General features: G+C 39.9%; 1 long non-coding RNA gene across 1 annotated transcript in view; it reads left to right on the top strand.

Moving 5' to 3' along the window:
- Positions 1-16,705, top strand: part of LOC119032215 — a 1,052,400-nt gene that overhangs the window by 998,278 nt on the left and 37,417 nt on the right. The window lies entirely within an intron of this gene.

Genomic DNA, 16,705 nt, shown 5'->3' on the forward strand with positions numbered 1-16,705 from the left:
GGAAAACTTGTCATGTCAGTTCTCCCTGCTGAGTCATACGCAACATATCTTGGTACTAAAAAATGATTTTGAGGGGAAATGTGCCCTTTTTTATTTTTCCAGGAAAACACACATTGTTGCACATCAACTAAGGAAATAAACAAATTTTGACACAGAAACAGACACACATCTCCATAAAAGGGAGGAAAGTGTTAAGCAATGTCTTTAATAGATAGTCACGCTGCTCTAACAATAGATTATTGTGTAATCATTGATAATGTGTGGAACATGTTGGATGTTTAAAGAACAAGTAAAGTAAACACAGAGTTATCTTACATGTCTGTTTCTAGGAGCAGTTCTTCGTCAGATTGAAAACACATTTAGAAATCACTCTTACTCTCATTTCTAATTGACTTCTATTCTGATTTCCGCCCTCGGAGGAGCAACTGTAATGTTCAAATTTCCTCTTAGGGATCAATAAAGTATTTCTGATTCTGATTCGGTTAATTAATCATTAAAATCTCATTTTCGTTTTGTTTTTAACTGAAGTAATATAATATGTTGTACGTGTCCAACCATAATTAAGTACTGCAATGCTTGTCTTTTCTCTTCTTTAGACCATTTATCGACCTTTTTATTAAGACATACGTGGTAACCATCGCCGAAAAATCTTTTTTAGTCTTGTATTTTGTCTTCAGAACTTATTTGTCTTTAAAAGAACAAACCCCCTGATCAAGAATGACTCAGTTTTAGGGTCTATAAAGAGAAGAAAAGGGCAGATTTCAAGTAAGTAAATTATAAAATATGCTTGAAACAATCTTATGTTTTGTCTTCAAAAAGTATTTTTCTTAAAGAATACAACCACCAGCACCAAGAATGGTTTAGTTTTAATACCTGAAAACGAGAAAAATTAAGATTTCTGCGCTAGTATGAAGAAAATGACACTTGAAGCTTGAAACAAACTGATTTTAATAGATTTAAAAATCAGACAAAATCATTTCATCTACTCTTGTTGTAATAAAATAAGATCCCAGACGTGCTGTGCTGCGTTTCCTCCACCAGGAGGTGCCAGTGTTCATGTAATGGCCTCTGGGTTTGCAGCATGCAGGTGGACACCTCCAGGTGGATGATGCTGGTGAATGATCAGTTCACACCTGGAGTAAAACTAATGATCAACACGATTAAAAGTCACAGATTGAAATGTAATTAAAAAATAAAAGTAATGTGTGTTTGATTTATGTTATAACACGACTCAAAAACAACCTGATGAGCCCGATTAAGACGAATAGATGAAGTTTTCTCAGTGTTCCTCCATCCATCACGTTCAGAGAGCCGTCAGCCAATCAGACTTCACACTCCTCTTTTATAATTTAAAACACTCCTCCTGGACGTCACACACACACACACACACACACACACACACACACACACACACACACGCACCGCATTTATCATTTATTAAAAAGTCTTTTACAGCAGGACAAGAAAGCCTTTGTGTGTGTTGATGAGGTGACACTTCCTCTTCCTCTAACTGCTGAGTGTTTAGTACCTTTTTTTGTTTCTTTCCACTGAGTGTGATTGTTACACACACACACACACACACACACACAGGAGGAACAGTCATAATTACTGATTACAGTTCACACAGAGGAGAATTATGATACGCTTGATATAAACTGAAGAGAAGCCGTCAGGAAAAAAAACCCCAGACGGCAGACAAACACTGAACTCTACTGAACTCTGCTGTCATTTACTGTCTTCTACTGTCCTGTAATGTCACCGGTCCTGGTGTTTTACTGTCTCTCACTATCCTGAGCTATTCTCCGAAGCATTTACCGTCTTCTAATGTCCTTTATTACCATTCAAAATACTCACTCGGTTTTTTTCTTGATTAATGTATTCATTGTTTGGTCTGTAACATGTCAGAAAAAGTTGATTTCAACCCAAAGATGTTCAGGTTACCGTCACAGAGAAGGAAAGAAACCAGAAAATGTTCATATTTAAAGGTGTAGTTAGTAGTTTTTTGGGAAAAAATTGTAATCAGAAGAGAAATATCTTCACTGACTGATTTCTTTATGCCGAGACAAACTCCCTTTGTTTTCACGACAGAGTGAACACACTGAGCTTAAAGGACAGCACAGCTTCATCCTGTTTTACTGTGTTTATATGTGGCGGACCCTGCCACCGTTCTAGCTTCCACCTTATTTTCCTCTGAGAACAGCTTGTGTACTCGCTTACGGAAAAAACAAGACTGATGAAGTAATTTAATTTAGTCTATCATGATAGAAAAACCTCTGCATTAAATTCGACCCCACTGAACTAATGTAATAAAAAAAAGAAGTTGTTTTTCATGAATCACTTTATTTACTGGCCAGTCTGAGCGGATTGTGACGCGACACGACGAGACCTTCTCCATCTCCGTCTCCTCCGGTCGCCTATATAAAGCCTGCGGAGGATTTGTTTAAGTAGTGTCATGCTGCTGGACTGTGGATTTCTTCGTGTCAGATTTTCCTCGACAGTCTAAAGGATGTGACTTAGTTAATGGAGTCTAACGTAACGTGTCCTTGAACGTATCATCCTCCACTACGCTGGTTTCCGACTGTGGGTCCGTGTCCCCCAGTGGTGTCGTGTTGTAAATCTGAGGGGCTGTGAGAGGATTTTTTTTTTTTGTCTGATTTTGGAGACATAACTAAAAAAAATCAGGCACTTAGAAAAACCAACATGTTTCTGCTGGACACATTTAGACTTTTCTTGGGCGACGACTTTGAAACGTCCTCTATGAGATCAGACAGGCCAGATCTCTTTCTTCTTTTAAATCTCTCTTTTTTTTCCCACGCAGGTTTTCCTCATTTGGTTGTTTGTCTGTTTTAACTTTCTGTTTTAGTAATTTTTCACCTCACTTGTTTTATAATGGTCCCAATTCCGCTTTCATTCTTTATTTATCTGCTAGTTTCTCTGTTTTTTATGTGTTTTTGAAGCATTTTGTAACTTGTTTTCCAATATTGCTGCACTGAACGAGTCCTGTTTAACATCCTTCCTGTCCTCTGTCCACAACTGTCTTTTATCTGTCCTGTTCTGTCCTCATACCGTCTTTACTTGCCATGTAATTCCCACTATTGTGCCTCACTATCTTGTACTGTCCTTTATTGCATTGTGCTGCCCTCTGCTGTCTTGTATCGTCCTCTAATGATCTGTACTGTCCCCTCTGTCCTCCACATGCCGTCTCATGTCCTGTACTTTACTAAAATGTCCCGACACCGTCCTCTCCTGTACTGCACTGTACCATTCGGAGCGATATTCTCCCCGTCTGGAACAGAACGGTAGATCCTTTAAACAGCCAAATATTATTCTTGGCTCTCAGCCGAGATGCTCTGAATCTGTTTTGAATTTCAAAATCTCAGCTAGGAGCTGGAAGAATCCTCTTTTGGGATTTTTTGAATATATCTCAAATACTCTTTTATTTGGTTTGTGGTTTTCATCCTATGCAGATATTGTCAGAATAACGGGCTGGAGTCTGAATACTGTTGGAAGGGAATAAAATACAGACATCTGCTGTACAATATGATGGATTGAAGAACAATGTGTGTGCTGGCAGCTTTACATTCCCCTCAAACTGAATATTAATAATGCAAAGTAGTTGAAGACATTAATGACATATGATTCCCTTAAACCGGAAAAAGAAACAACTTCCGGAAATAACAGAATATGTTATCTCTGTTTTGTGGTTATAAACACAACAGAGAGGTTTAAGACTGTAGAAACACAAGACAAACACACGAGACACAGCAGAAACACAAAGCTGTGTTTGTGTGCATCTTATATATAACCTGAATAAATGTTTGATCAAATTAATCATCTCATGCAGCAGATATTTGCTTGATTTCGGTGCTTATCAAGTTTGAATCTTTTAGTTGTTTTATTCTTCAGGACAGTTTGAACGACGCCGTCTTTGTTAAACATCTGTGGCTCTGAGGAAGCGTGCAGACATCGTCTCTCTGTTAAATGTCTCAAAATGTATCCCGTCTGTGATTCCAGCGACGTTTTGTAGTCCACCAAACATTTCTGGCGCTGCAGAGTAAGACGGTGTTGCAGCAATTCTCCTATTCGACTAAAGCAGAAGTAAAAACAACTGTAAAAAAAAAAAAAAGAACGTGTGAAACTGTACACCAGTCGACTTGTGGTCGAGCTCGTGCACCCACTTCAGAGTGTTTGTTAACACTTTTAGCTACAAGAAGAGTTCAGTTTCAAAAAGGGTGATCATGACGTCTTTTCTAATCTATTTGTGGAGAATACCAGCGAGCTCTGTGGAGTCGTTTGGTTTGTATGAGTCAGTTTGATTGACTACGTGCTGTATCTATCAGTATATTATACTGGAAGGAAAAGAAGGAAAGCGCCTGACCTCAAGTCAGTTTCTGTTGGAAATGTCGCTGCAGTTTTTGTACGGTGGCCCTGAAGTGCACAAACACAACCACAAATGACAAAACTCAACAACGATTAGACATAAACGGGATAAACGGTTTTTACTGTCACGGGTCGTGATTTGCTGATGTGTTTTGTACCTCAGGGCCACCGTAGTTTCATCTAAGGGTTCACATCTGGGCCTTCATTTTGCTTCTGGGCCCAGACGACAGTTAATCAATCATTTCTCCACATTTACAAAACCGGCGAATCAACTCCAGCATTTCTCTGCTGTATTTTCATCTGCAGCTGTTTTGCTGTGAAGCTCCGGAAATGTTTTGTGGAGTAAGAAACCCGACCCTGACTTTCCATCAGCAACAGAGTCGCTAGATAATGACTGATATTTTCTCAGTCTTTAGACCTTTCCAACTTTAAAATAGTGCATCCTTTTTTTTTCTCTCCTCTGTAATGTGAAGCCATCCATTAGATTTCCTGTCGAAACAAACCTGCTGCAGGTAGCGCGGAGGTGGAGGCTGACAACGTTCACAACATTAAATTAGCTGTTGTACCTTTTTAAACCTTCACTCTGTTCACTAAACCTTTTTATCTCCAGTCTCTTAATCACACACAACACCGGTTGACATCCTGCGTAACAGATTTGACATCAGGAATAAATCAAAAGCAAACCTTTAAAACACGTTTACGCATTTAGATTCCCTCCTCCACCCCACTTTTATTAAGAAACATTCATGACTTGATTGATTTATTACATGTTTTTGTCAGATCCTGTGTTTCTGAACAAATCTCATCTGGGCTGTATGTTTTTGTTTTTCAAAGCCTGTCAAAGGTTTAGCTGTTCTGAATGATAAAAAAAAAAAAAAAAATCCCAAACCATTAAACTCAAATATAATAAACCCCTGTCTGCAGGTGTGTAGAGTGTGACTCGATACCGTCCCTCTGTAGGTGGTTTTTCAAACAGGCGGAACTATTTTTGTTGAGCTAAAACCACAAAAGGCCTTTGTTGGGTTTCCCCGTGCATTGCACTGCATTAACCCACCTGCAAGAGCTGAATATGAGCAAAGGCTCCTTCTTCTTCTTCTTCTTCTTTTTTTTAAAAAATGTAATCAGTTTTATTTCTGTGGAGGAAAAAGAATTTAAATGAGGAGATCAGTCGGAAAAAGAATCGATTCGGACTGATAACGAGAGTCTGATTATTGTCTGTTAACATTTTAATATCTCCCACGTTCAATCAGATTTTTTTGGGGGGGGGAGTTGAGATGAATCACTCTTAATTTGTCTTAGAAGAAGGATTATTGACAGACAGACGGACGGACGGATGGAGGGATGGAGGGAGAGACGGAGCGAGCTCGTAATCGTACAAAAACGTTATTCTTTTGTACAGAGCATCAACGCGGGACTGAGGGACGGCGCCTGTACTCTTTTTACACACGTTGCCATGGAAACCAGCCCAGCAGCCAACCAGCTGCTGCTGCTTCAATCCAGAGAACCCCCCCCCCCGACCATCTTCTCCTCCTCCTCCTCCTCCTCCTCCTCCTCCTCCTCCACCCTGCCATCTTTTTCCACACACACGACCCCCGTCTTCTCTCCGCACACATTCATGTTGCATACCAGCACATGGATTAATATAAGCCGAACACTGAGTGTGTTTACAGTCCAAAAAAAAAAAAAAAAAAAGCTGTAAAGGAAGCGCACACACACATGCACACACACCTTCCACCTGATTATAATACACTACACACACACACACACACACACACACACACACACACACACACACACACACACACACACCTTTGCATGCTCTTGCGGTGCAGCGAGCTGATGCATAACCAAACTGTGACATGGCTGCAGCAGTTGATGGAGACACGACAGGAAATGAGTCAGCTTTTTCTTTTTAAAGAGCAACAAAAACAACCGCAAACATTTAAATGCAGGTGTTTGGCAAATTAGCCAAAGTGCAAAATATTTTTAGGGTTTTTAATTCTGCACGCGGAAGAAAAACACACACATCCAACACTGAGAGCGCACACACGTACTGTATGTTTCCACGCGTGTGCACAAATAGAGCGTGATGATTGCAATGCCTCGCGTTAGAACATCTGGGCGGCTGGCTGTGTGCAGTACAGTATGGACGCGCTGCTGAGACGACGGCTGCAGGCATTAGGAGGGACGAGGATGTGTGAGCGGCAGAGAAAAACAGAAAATAAAAGGGAGAAATAAAGCAAACGGGGAAGAGAAAGAATGAAAATATCTGTGATACTGTTCACAGGAAACACACTGTCTAGTGATCCTTTACTAAATAAAAGTAACGATAGCTACGTGTAAATATCCCACTTTTAAACAAGTATCACAAGTCCTCATGCAGAACACTTTATTTATATCTAAATGACTCTCGTGATGGATTTGTAAGCAGTGTGTTGTTGCCGGTTTAACAGGAACTCATTTTAACAGCTTGATGTAAAGAAATGTCTCGTATCGTCGTCGCTGACAAATCAAAGCAACAGAGCAAAAAGAATCTTATTTATTAAAAATTATACTGTTTATACACTTAGTGAGGTTGTGCTAAAAGGTAGCTAATTAACTTAACTTACTGCAGACTTAACCACATCATGAAAAATCACTGCTAATAAAAGATATGACATTTTTCTTTAGGATCAATCTGAACTTATATGTATATATTTAAGATTTTGCAATTCTGGGAACATAAATTCATTTTTCATTTTTCCACAGTTTCTATTCATCCCCAGACTTCAACACGCATATGTAAAGTGTTAAAACAACCTCATTATTGTCCTTAATGGGGTTTTATTATTCACTTTATGGCACTTAAAGTAACAGCTGAGCTCAAATCCATCGACAGTAAGTAAGAAGTTACAACACAAATTTTTCAGAACTGTTTCCTACAATTCAGATTTTATGAGAGATTTATTTTGCATTTTTAAAAGAAATTCAACTTTGTCGATCTAAATCTGAACCTTTTTTGTGTGTTGCCACATGTCTTGTCTTGTGTTTCCACCTCTAACAGAAAAAAACAATCTGTTGGTTTCTTCCTTAACACACTAACACAACAATAGATAACGAACTAAAACAGACATATTGTTATTAGCCGTTAAAGAGCAAATGTTTCTGAGGTAGAATTGTAAAAAGGTTGTATTTCTGCTTGAAATTGTATACAAGGTGATAATTACTCTGCAACAGTGTTTAGATCGATCAGTAGTTAATGTCATTTATCTTGAACAATGGCATTTATTTGGTTTCGTGAGCTTTGTGAGGCTGTTTTCTGTTTTATACGAATGTAGATGAAAGATTTTTAGGTTTCAGAAGAAGTATTGCTGCAGTATTTCCCTGAAAATACTCACAGTACCTCAAACTATTTTGTGTAAATGTATTTAAAGTTACTTCGTCCTCACACGGAGTCACAGTTTGACCTCAGTTCACACAATGAGATGTCGCTCCACTGGTTTGTAAAGAGTGACGTGGTGCTGTAATGTCATCCTGTCATAGTGAACTGCACCATAGAGGGAGTTTAGCACTGTGTGTGTGTGTGTGTGTGTGTGTGTGTGTGTGTGTGTGTGTGTGTGTGTGTGTGTGTGTGTGTGTGTTCAGCCCTCGGGGGCAGCAGGGCTGTCAGTAACGTGAGACCGGGCCCGTGTTGATGGTCGGGGGGTCCGACTCTGGAAGGTCGATGAAACTCGGCTCTCCTCTTCCTCACCGCGTCAGGGAAATTCAAAACCATGCCGGAGTCACAGACGAGCATGAATAACAAACTAAGACCGGGACCGATCCGTATATCTGCCTGGTCCCGGACTTTCTTTATCCAATATCTGATATCAGATCGTCGGTGTCATCGACTTCTCATGTGAAGAAAGTTTCTCTCTGAACAAAAACTGCAGCAGAGACCTGAAACCGGATCACCAGAATAAATGTCAGAACTGTAAGTTTCTGCTGAGCCACTGCAGAAACTTTACATTTCTTTATTTTACAGCTTTAGTTCAGATTTAAATTTTATCTTGATGCAACTCTGTGTTCATGCTCAGGTCAGGTTAAGGCATTAAAAACCTTTGGCTGGGGTGAAGAAAACATCATGTTAGGCTTAAAATACCTGCGTTGGTCCCTGTAAACACACCTGGAAATGTCCCACGGTGTCTGCATTTGCTGAAACGTGTGTTTCCAAAGAGTTAAATAAAAAGACTGTTTTGCGTAACATAATCATGTTGTACCTGAGGATATTATCAGATGCTGATTATACTTTTCTTCTACTTAAAAACATTTTAAATTAAGGAGTTTTTAACTCATTTATTTGTTTACTTGATGTTTTGCTTGAAAAAGAAGGAGGTCAGATTCAGGAGGGTAACAAACATGATCTGGAATCAATTTAGCCTTCGATTAAAAAATCCTGCCAGTCAATGTCCTTCACCTCTGATATGATTGATATGATTCCGTGTGATTGATTACCATACAGTATCAATCGATATTCAACTGGAAGACAATAGAGAAAAAACCTCAACCCTCGAGTCAGATCCTGTAAGAAATGTCTGCCGAAAGATTAGAAAGAGACTAAAACCGGTAAGAAAATGTTTTGTAACGTGCTTCTAGGCCACCATATTTTCTGACCTTACATTTTTCAGACTAGACTTTCTGAACATTTTCAGACCAAGTGGGTCAAATCACGTGAGTGAGACGAATCGTTTCGCGGTGGTTGTGACGCTCAGTAAAAGATTTATGCTCCGTTAAGCTCATGGGAGAAGCGTCTTTGGGGCTCGGTGCATCACGTGATGTTGACTATGATTATACGGTTTTGTCACCAGGGAAGTCGGCTTCAAAGCTCCTCTCAGGGTCCTGGTTTGATTACATCTTGGTTTCAATAACATGTAATAACCCTTCCAGTAACTCTGAGGACCATCTAGGGACAACAGACCCCCTTTTCTAAAGGTGCAGACTTTCACAAATCTCTCTGGGTTTCCATAAAGTTTATGTCCCGTGTTATAAGGTAACTTTTATTAACATTTTCTACTCATTTATGCCTCATATTTCTCAGGAAGCTGTCAGGATGTACGGTGAATCTGACTACATGTAGCTTCAGTTTTTATCTTATTCTTTCCAGAGCGTGGTGGGAGAAAATTAGATCTATATAATATCGCAGATGATATCAGACACTCCTCCATCTACATATCCAGCAGCTCTGCGTTGAGAAGCTCTGTTGCAGATTTAGTTAATTTAGCAGAAGTGTCGAACTCTGGAGCTCCATTACTGCTTTTCTCTCTTTTTTGCATGAATATAAATGCACCGTTTCTAAAAATAAACACAAAAGTAGTCGTCGCGCCACAGTTTTGTGCCTCAAACCCAGATGAAGGTGTTGATAAAATAATCATCAGTGAATGATAAAAAAAAAAAAAAAAAAAAGATTGAATTTTCAAAACTTCTGTGAATCTTTTTTTAGCGTTTCCTGTGTCAAATTATTCAACTTGAATTTCCATGTAGGCACGCAGACTGCTCGGCCAGCTCCTAATTATACATTTCTTCTTCTTTCTTTCTTTCTTTTTTAAATTCCCTCCCCTGCCGCCCACCCAGCAGCACTTCTTTCTTCCCACACCACTCCTGTTGTGTCCCAGTACTCGGCTGTCTCCGTTCAAAGCGGCAATTTATTTCCAGTTTTATCATTTCATCAATTCCCCCAATGATAGCATCAACGAATGCATTACCTTTTGAAAGTGAGATGAAGGGAGTAAAAAGGGATGAATTTATACCCTCCCTCTGCTGTCTCCCCCCCCCACTCTCTCTCTCTCTCTCCTCATATCAGATGTATGCCTCGCTTGGTCGAGCCAGGCATATGGAAATGGAGCCGTAGCAGATGGGAGGGAGTCCCACAGGCAGTCCAGATGACTAATGAATAATGAACAATAGAGAGGAAAGTGCCCCCGTCGTATAAACAGAGGTGTGATGCTCAAGATAGGCCACCGTTCGGCCCCCACTAAACATTAATCAATAGTGAATCGTGTCCCTCCGTCTGAATCACATGAGCGCGGCATCAATTTGCCTCCACTCAGACGTCTATTAGCTTATCAAAAGCTCAGGCAGCGCATAATTTATGAGACATGCCTTGCTGGATTCAGATTGCGATCTGTTGATGCAGGGGATACACGCATCTCTCGGTGCAATTCATTAGAAATAAAGACAGATTATTCCCAGAGGGCAGGAGCGTGGAGAAGTTCGGACTCTCGTCTGCAGGAGGGGGAAATTAGCCGCTTTAAAAATGCTCTTTGAGTTTTGTTTTGTTTTGTTTTTTTCGCACCATTTTTGTGTTTTGGCTGCTGTGTGTGTGTGTGTTCTTTTTTCTTCATATTCCCGTGGATACAGGCCAAATGTGGAGGATCACATGGAGATATTTCCATTGCAGCTACTGAATTATGCAGTTTGTTCACAATCTGGTGTAAAATAGTAAATGTGAGGTTTTACCGTCTCTTCTTCGGTGCGAGCTGCCATGTCCTACTCTGAATGTCAATACTTATATGTGTTGCAAATTTAGAGAAATGTGGAGAAAATGCAGTGACAGACTTTTACACTAAACTGTAAAAAAGACAGGAGATTAAACACACATTCTCTGACTTCCACCAGCCATGAAATAACAGAACAAAATGCCCAAATTCTACCAAATTCCTTTAAATTAGACGTGTTCTTCTCATTTTCAGGGTCATAATTTTATCTTGGTTTCTACTAGAATAATTTTAAATGCTTTAATGCTCAAAAAACACATCAGTTATCTTAAACTGTCCACTACTGCAGCACTGTGTCCGTCTTCTGTGCTGAAACGCTCCGTTTTCTCTCCTGTCTCTTTAAGACCCGCCTCCTGAATACTCACTCTGCTCTGATTGGTGCCTGCACACACGCCTGAACCAGCACCGCTAACAACAACAGAGCTACATCGATTATTACGTTTAAACTAGCTGCTAGGCACAAAATTACACGTGTGTGACAGTGTGATGTCAAGAAGTCACTGAATTAAAGGCGGGGCTACTGACGAGGCGTTTAAGGAACAGTGTTTTCTGTGGGAGAGAAGAGCCTCTGTTTTATAGCTTTATAACTATGCGCAAGCACATATGTTAAAGACTTTTTTATTCAAAGTGATATATGTGGTTTGACCTCTGTCATAACGTCTCTGGTATTAACCTAAATAACTTTTAACTAGTCAAAAACTATCAATCTTTTGGCAAATAGTGATAAAATAAACAAGGTTTCATAATCCTCTAACACCCAGTTTTCTTATATTTACCCTGCGAGTAGTTTTCCAGTCAGAAAAACTCACATTATATATATATCACTGTCTGACAGAACCTCATATTTATTCTTTATCAGATTGTTCCAGCTCAACTTTAAAGGTGTTTGGTGTTTACACTGAGAGAAATATTTCCACCCCAGACTCACACTTTATTTATTTTTTTCCCCCCATCAAGTGAGCGTCCATCAAAAGGGAAATATTCCAGGGACCTTATGCCTCATTTTATGCACATTTTTAGATATTTAACCTTTCATATTTGGACCTCCAGCAGGATTAAGAAAAGCAGTTCTGTAGGCTTTAACAATATTTGGCAGCCCAGCATGAGTCTGTACTGATGGCCCACTATTGGGACAGTTGGAAGAGGATTACAGAGGTTAAGGTACATGATTACACCTGAGCCAGCCCAGCTCCGCTCTGTAAGGTGCAGCTGAAAGCTCCAAAAAGCTCCAAAAAGCTCCAAAAAGCTCCTCACCAAATCTTTAAGCCTTCATTATTTTCTTTCACGTATTGGTCCCAAAGGTTAAAGATAGTCGTTGTGCTGGAACTCTGAGGTTTCACATCGAACCTTTTTGCAAGTTTCAACGTCTGAATGTATTTACACTACAACTCAGCTCCTCTTCTTCAGTTGTTTCTTCATGAAAGCCTCAGGTGGAAGTTAACTGAGGACGCACTGCCTCTAGGGAAGCGAAGAAAGTCCAGTCTCAGTTGTTAGATCTTTATGTTTTATATAGATGTGATCCACATGTGGGAAAAAAAAGGCAGTCGTGTCAGTACGTCCAGGTAACGTTTGAGCTTTGTGAAAATGATGAATTCACATGTGAAGAGACACATTTCAGGTGTTTTGTATTGTCTCACGTGAAAATGAGCCAGACGACATTTTCTGTGTCTCAATTCAGGGTCTGCATCCTTCGGAGGAGCATCTGAAGGCCAATTATATCATAACGTCCTAATCTGAAGTCTCCTACAGATGCAGCCCCACAAACGCGTCCTTCTTTTCCCTGTGTTTGGAGGACGCACTACTGCGATGCTTCGTGGCCTCACAAATCCCAAGATTCTTTGCGCGCCCAAAAAACAACGAAAGAAATAGAGAAAATGGCGACTTTCGCCTTCGAAGGCCACAAAGGTCGGGTCCTTCGAAGGATGCAGACCCTGAATTGAGACGCAGCAAATGTTTTGTTTTGGGTTCATATATTAAAAAAAAAAAAAAGCAACTGCATGTGAAAATGTGTGAAAATATGGGAAATTGACCAGCTCATGTTCTTTCCTTTTCAAGAAAAATAAATATTATACAATTAATATCAGTCTTTCTTTCCAAGATAGATAGATAGATAAACCCGTCCGCTCCATGAGAAGGTGCCAGTTCTGTTTCCATGACTTCTATTTCTGCAGCACTTATTTGTGACACTGACTTTCCAGGTTTCAGTGGAAATATCAAACACGCCTCAAATACTCTTAGCAGACATGACAGACGGCGTCTCAATCTGGAGGTGAGGCAGGTTACATGGTTTCATCTTCACCTCAGACTCGTTTTTTTTTTTTTTTTCAATGACAGATACAACAGTGTGTCATCAGCATATTGATCATCGTGTTTTCCCCCCCGACATTAACACACGAGTGACTTTTCTCAGTCTTAACAATTTGTCTGTTTGTCTGCGCAGACCTCTTACCCACAAGTCACTGCAACAAGTTCACACATCCACCGTGTTGAAACGCGGCAGGTTGAGAGGCCACAGCAGACAAAAAAAAGAAACATCAAAAGACGACGTGTGAGCGCCTGCGATCGCTGATTAAATCTAACAGCGTTTTTTTTTTTTTTTAAACATTTCAGAGACGCTGGATTTCTTCTTTAAGGGTTCAGTGAACAGTCTGAAGTAGTTCAGTCGCGAGCCGACAGATCGAGCCTCGTCTTCATCACATCTGATTGTTCTCGCTCTCTGTGTGGAGCCTTTAAACACTCTGTGTGTGTGTGTGTGTGTGTGTGTGTGTGTGTTACCGTGACCTAGATTTCAAGCCTGCAGTGCAATGCAAGTGATGGTTTGTGTGTCAGAGTGTGTGTGTGTGAGAGAGAAAGACACAGAGAGCTCAGTCTCTTTGGTTAACCATACACCTTGCCTCCCCCCACATCCACTCATACCTACACACACACACACACACACACACACACACACACTGAAATTACTTCCATCCAGCTGTGTGCTGCCACACTCTCAGGCTTTTGAGTGTGAATTGTGTTTTGTTACAGTTTTTTTCCATATTATTTTGACTGTGAAGACCTTGTTTTATTGTTGCTTTCATTATTTACAGTTTACAGTCTCAGCCCAGACTTCAGCTTCCTGGTCTTTATTGAAGAGTCGATATAGTGACGATCGATGTATGATAATACATTTGACTCAGGCTTCGGGGCATTTTTTATTTTGACTGCAGAGAGATGACGTGCGATGTTTCTTTTTTTTTTCCGTTTGACCTGGTGGTCGCAGGATACGGTTCTCGTACGAATAGCGTGCTGTCTGCGGTGTGTGACAGAGATGTTTTGTGTTGAGAGTAACCTCGTTTCCAGGCAAAGTTTTGGACACATATTTGCAAAAATCTTCTGAAAAATTGGCCAAAGAAAATGAAAATAAATAATCATCAGGATCACAACACGTTCTCACTACAAACACGGTACAACTATTTCACTGTATATTGTATATTTCCCATACCATGTATATATATATTGCACTGTATATTTGTAAGTACTTGCAGTGGTCATTGTCTACTTTACTATGTTATTTATATCTTTATCTCTTGTTTCCATTCATGCTGTATCTCTGTTTCTACTTTGCACGGAGCATCTGGAACAAAAACTATTTCCTCCCTCAGGAGATGAATGAAGTATTCTGATGATATTTACTATACAGCAACTGGTGAGACTTTCAAAATAAAGCTTGCTAACAAACTGTTTTCACATTCACATTGTTCTTATGACATGTCATGAATATTCGACGTGTTATAAACATTGTCAAACAGTCGCTGTTTGGCGTTGAATGCACGTAGAAAAGATGATACGTTGGGTTGAAATAAGTATATTCAGTCTTGTCGCCTGAGTTGTCGAGGAAGTTTTTCTCTCGTTGGCGATCAGTGATGTTTGAGTCAGGCAGGCGCATTGTGTTTATTTGCTCTGGTTCAGTTACATTGTGTTGCATTTTTTACTTTTCCAACTCAGCCAAGTCTTTTTGCAGCAATCCATTTTAAAAAAACTAAAATTCTGGTATCTTGATGAAGTGTTTTTTTAAACGCAAAATAGGCAGGAAGTTGGTGAATCTGCATCAGAAATCCCTCCCTGTGCTTTAGATCAGAAATTAGTGCTTCTCTTTTCCTTTCTATATCACGTGTGCCTGCAAATGACGTTTATTTTACTGAGTCAACCTTTCAGTCTATAAAATGTCAGGAAAAAATAAACATGTCAGAGTCGTTTCGTGGCCCGAGGTGATTTCTTCAGTTTGTCTTTCCACGACCACGTACGGAGTCGTTCTTTGTTTGAGTCATCATCCATTTTACAAACATTTTGCGTTGTCATTTAGACATTTTTTTTTTTTTTTAATTTTGTTTACTCATCCTCAGGTTGGTTTGACCACCGAGATGAGGCTGGTAATGTTGTGTGAAGCATCAAAGTATTGTTGCCATGGTTACCCACAGTTTAATGCGCCCTGCAAAACTCTGGTCCTGATATGAATTTGTGTTTTTCTGTGGCTGCAGTCAGTCTGACAGATTTTTATCTGTTTTTTTTTTTTTTTTAAACACATCTCAGTGGATTTAATGATGAGTTTGAACATTTAAGTGGTTCATAAAATGCGTATTGATGCAGTTGTGATCTTTGACTCTTACGTTCAGCTGTGTGTTTGCAGCGATGATGCAGTTCGGGGCTGCAGAGTGGCAGCGACAGATACAGTTATTGATCTGGGAGACAAAAGAAACTTACATTAATGTGAACGGCAGTACGTTCACTTTCATCACCTCGCCTCACCCGCACTCTGTGGTAAAAATAGCAGATATATATACACCCACACGTCACAGACAAGGTTAATATGTTTCACTAAAAATATCAGACAAGTCAAACGGAAAAAAAAAAAAGACTTATAGTCGGATCTAATTTTGTAGTAGTAGAAGAACACGCGCCTCATGTTGAGCAGCTACAAACTGGAGTATCAGTCAACACGTTGTGTATCGTTCTCCTTTCCAACCACCAGACCTCAGCTCGCTTGCCTTCCCTCCCCCTCACTCGTCCTCCGGTGCACTCCTCCTCTCCGTCTTGAACCTCTGCCTCCCACCTTTTTCCTCTCAGACTCACCCACAGCAGAGTCCTTGAAGCTCTTCACTGAGCCGCTCCAGGATAATGACCCCATGTGTTGGGAAAGCTGAACTTGAAGCAGGCGCAGAAAAGAAACTGCAGTGTTTTTTTTTTTCTTCCGAGTTGTGATTTTTTTTTAAAAACAGATTTTTAAATTTTTTTTTATTCCACATGAACTCACATTTCATCGGTGGAATCCGCTGTACTTTTTGTTCTTTTCTTTTTTTTTTTTTTTTCTTACAACCACTCAGTATTTCATATTCAGCCTGTGATTTCCTACATTACCCAGAGTGACTCTAGCAGCCCACAGAGAGGGCAACACGGGCTTGTTCCATTCAGCTGTGGGTTCAGTCTGTGGGAGGAGAGAGAGCGATATAAATATTTTTTCCAGTCAAGAAAAAAACAAAACAAAAGGGGGGTCATGAAGACCACATAGTGAAACAGTAAAAGTCAGCGTGCCCTTCATAAAGGTCTGGCATTGACACTACACATTAACATTTGGCAAAACAAAGTAATAGTTTGTGATCAGATTCAAGAGATGTTTTTCTTTGTGTAGGTGCAAAAATAATAAAGTAAATAGAATAAAAATAAATCTGTACGAGGACTGATCAACACATCAAGTTTAAAAATCATCCAGAAAGTGTCATCAGTGTCGAGAGTTAGTCTGTCGCACTGCTATGATTAACAGCAGTAAATATTGATTT

This window comes from Acanthopagrus latus, chromosome 14, assembly GCF_904848185.1.
Source record: "Acanthopagrus latus isolate v.2019 chromosome 14, fAcaLat1.1, whole genome shotgun sequence".
Lineage (NCBI taxonomy): Eukaryota > Metazoa > Chordata > Actinopteri > Spariformes > Sparidae > Acanthopagrus > Acanthopagrus latus.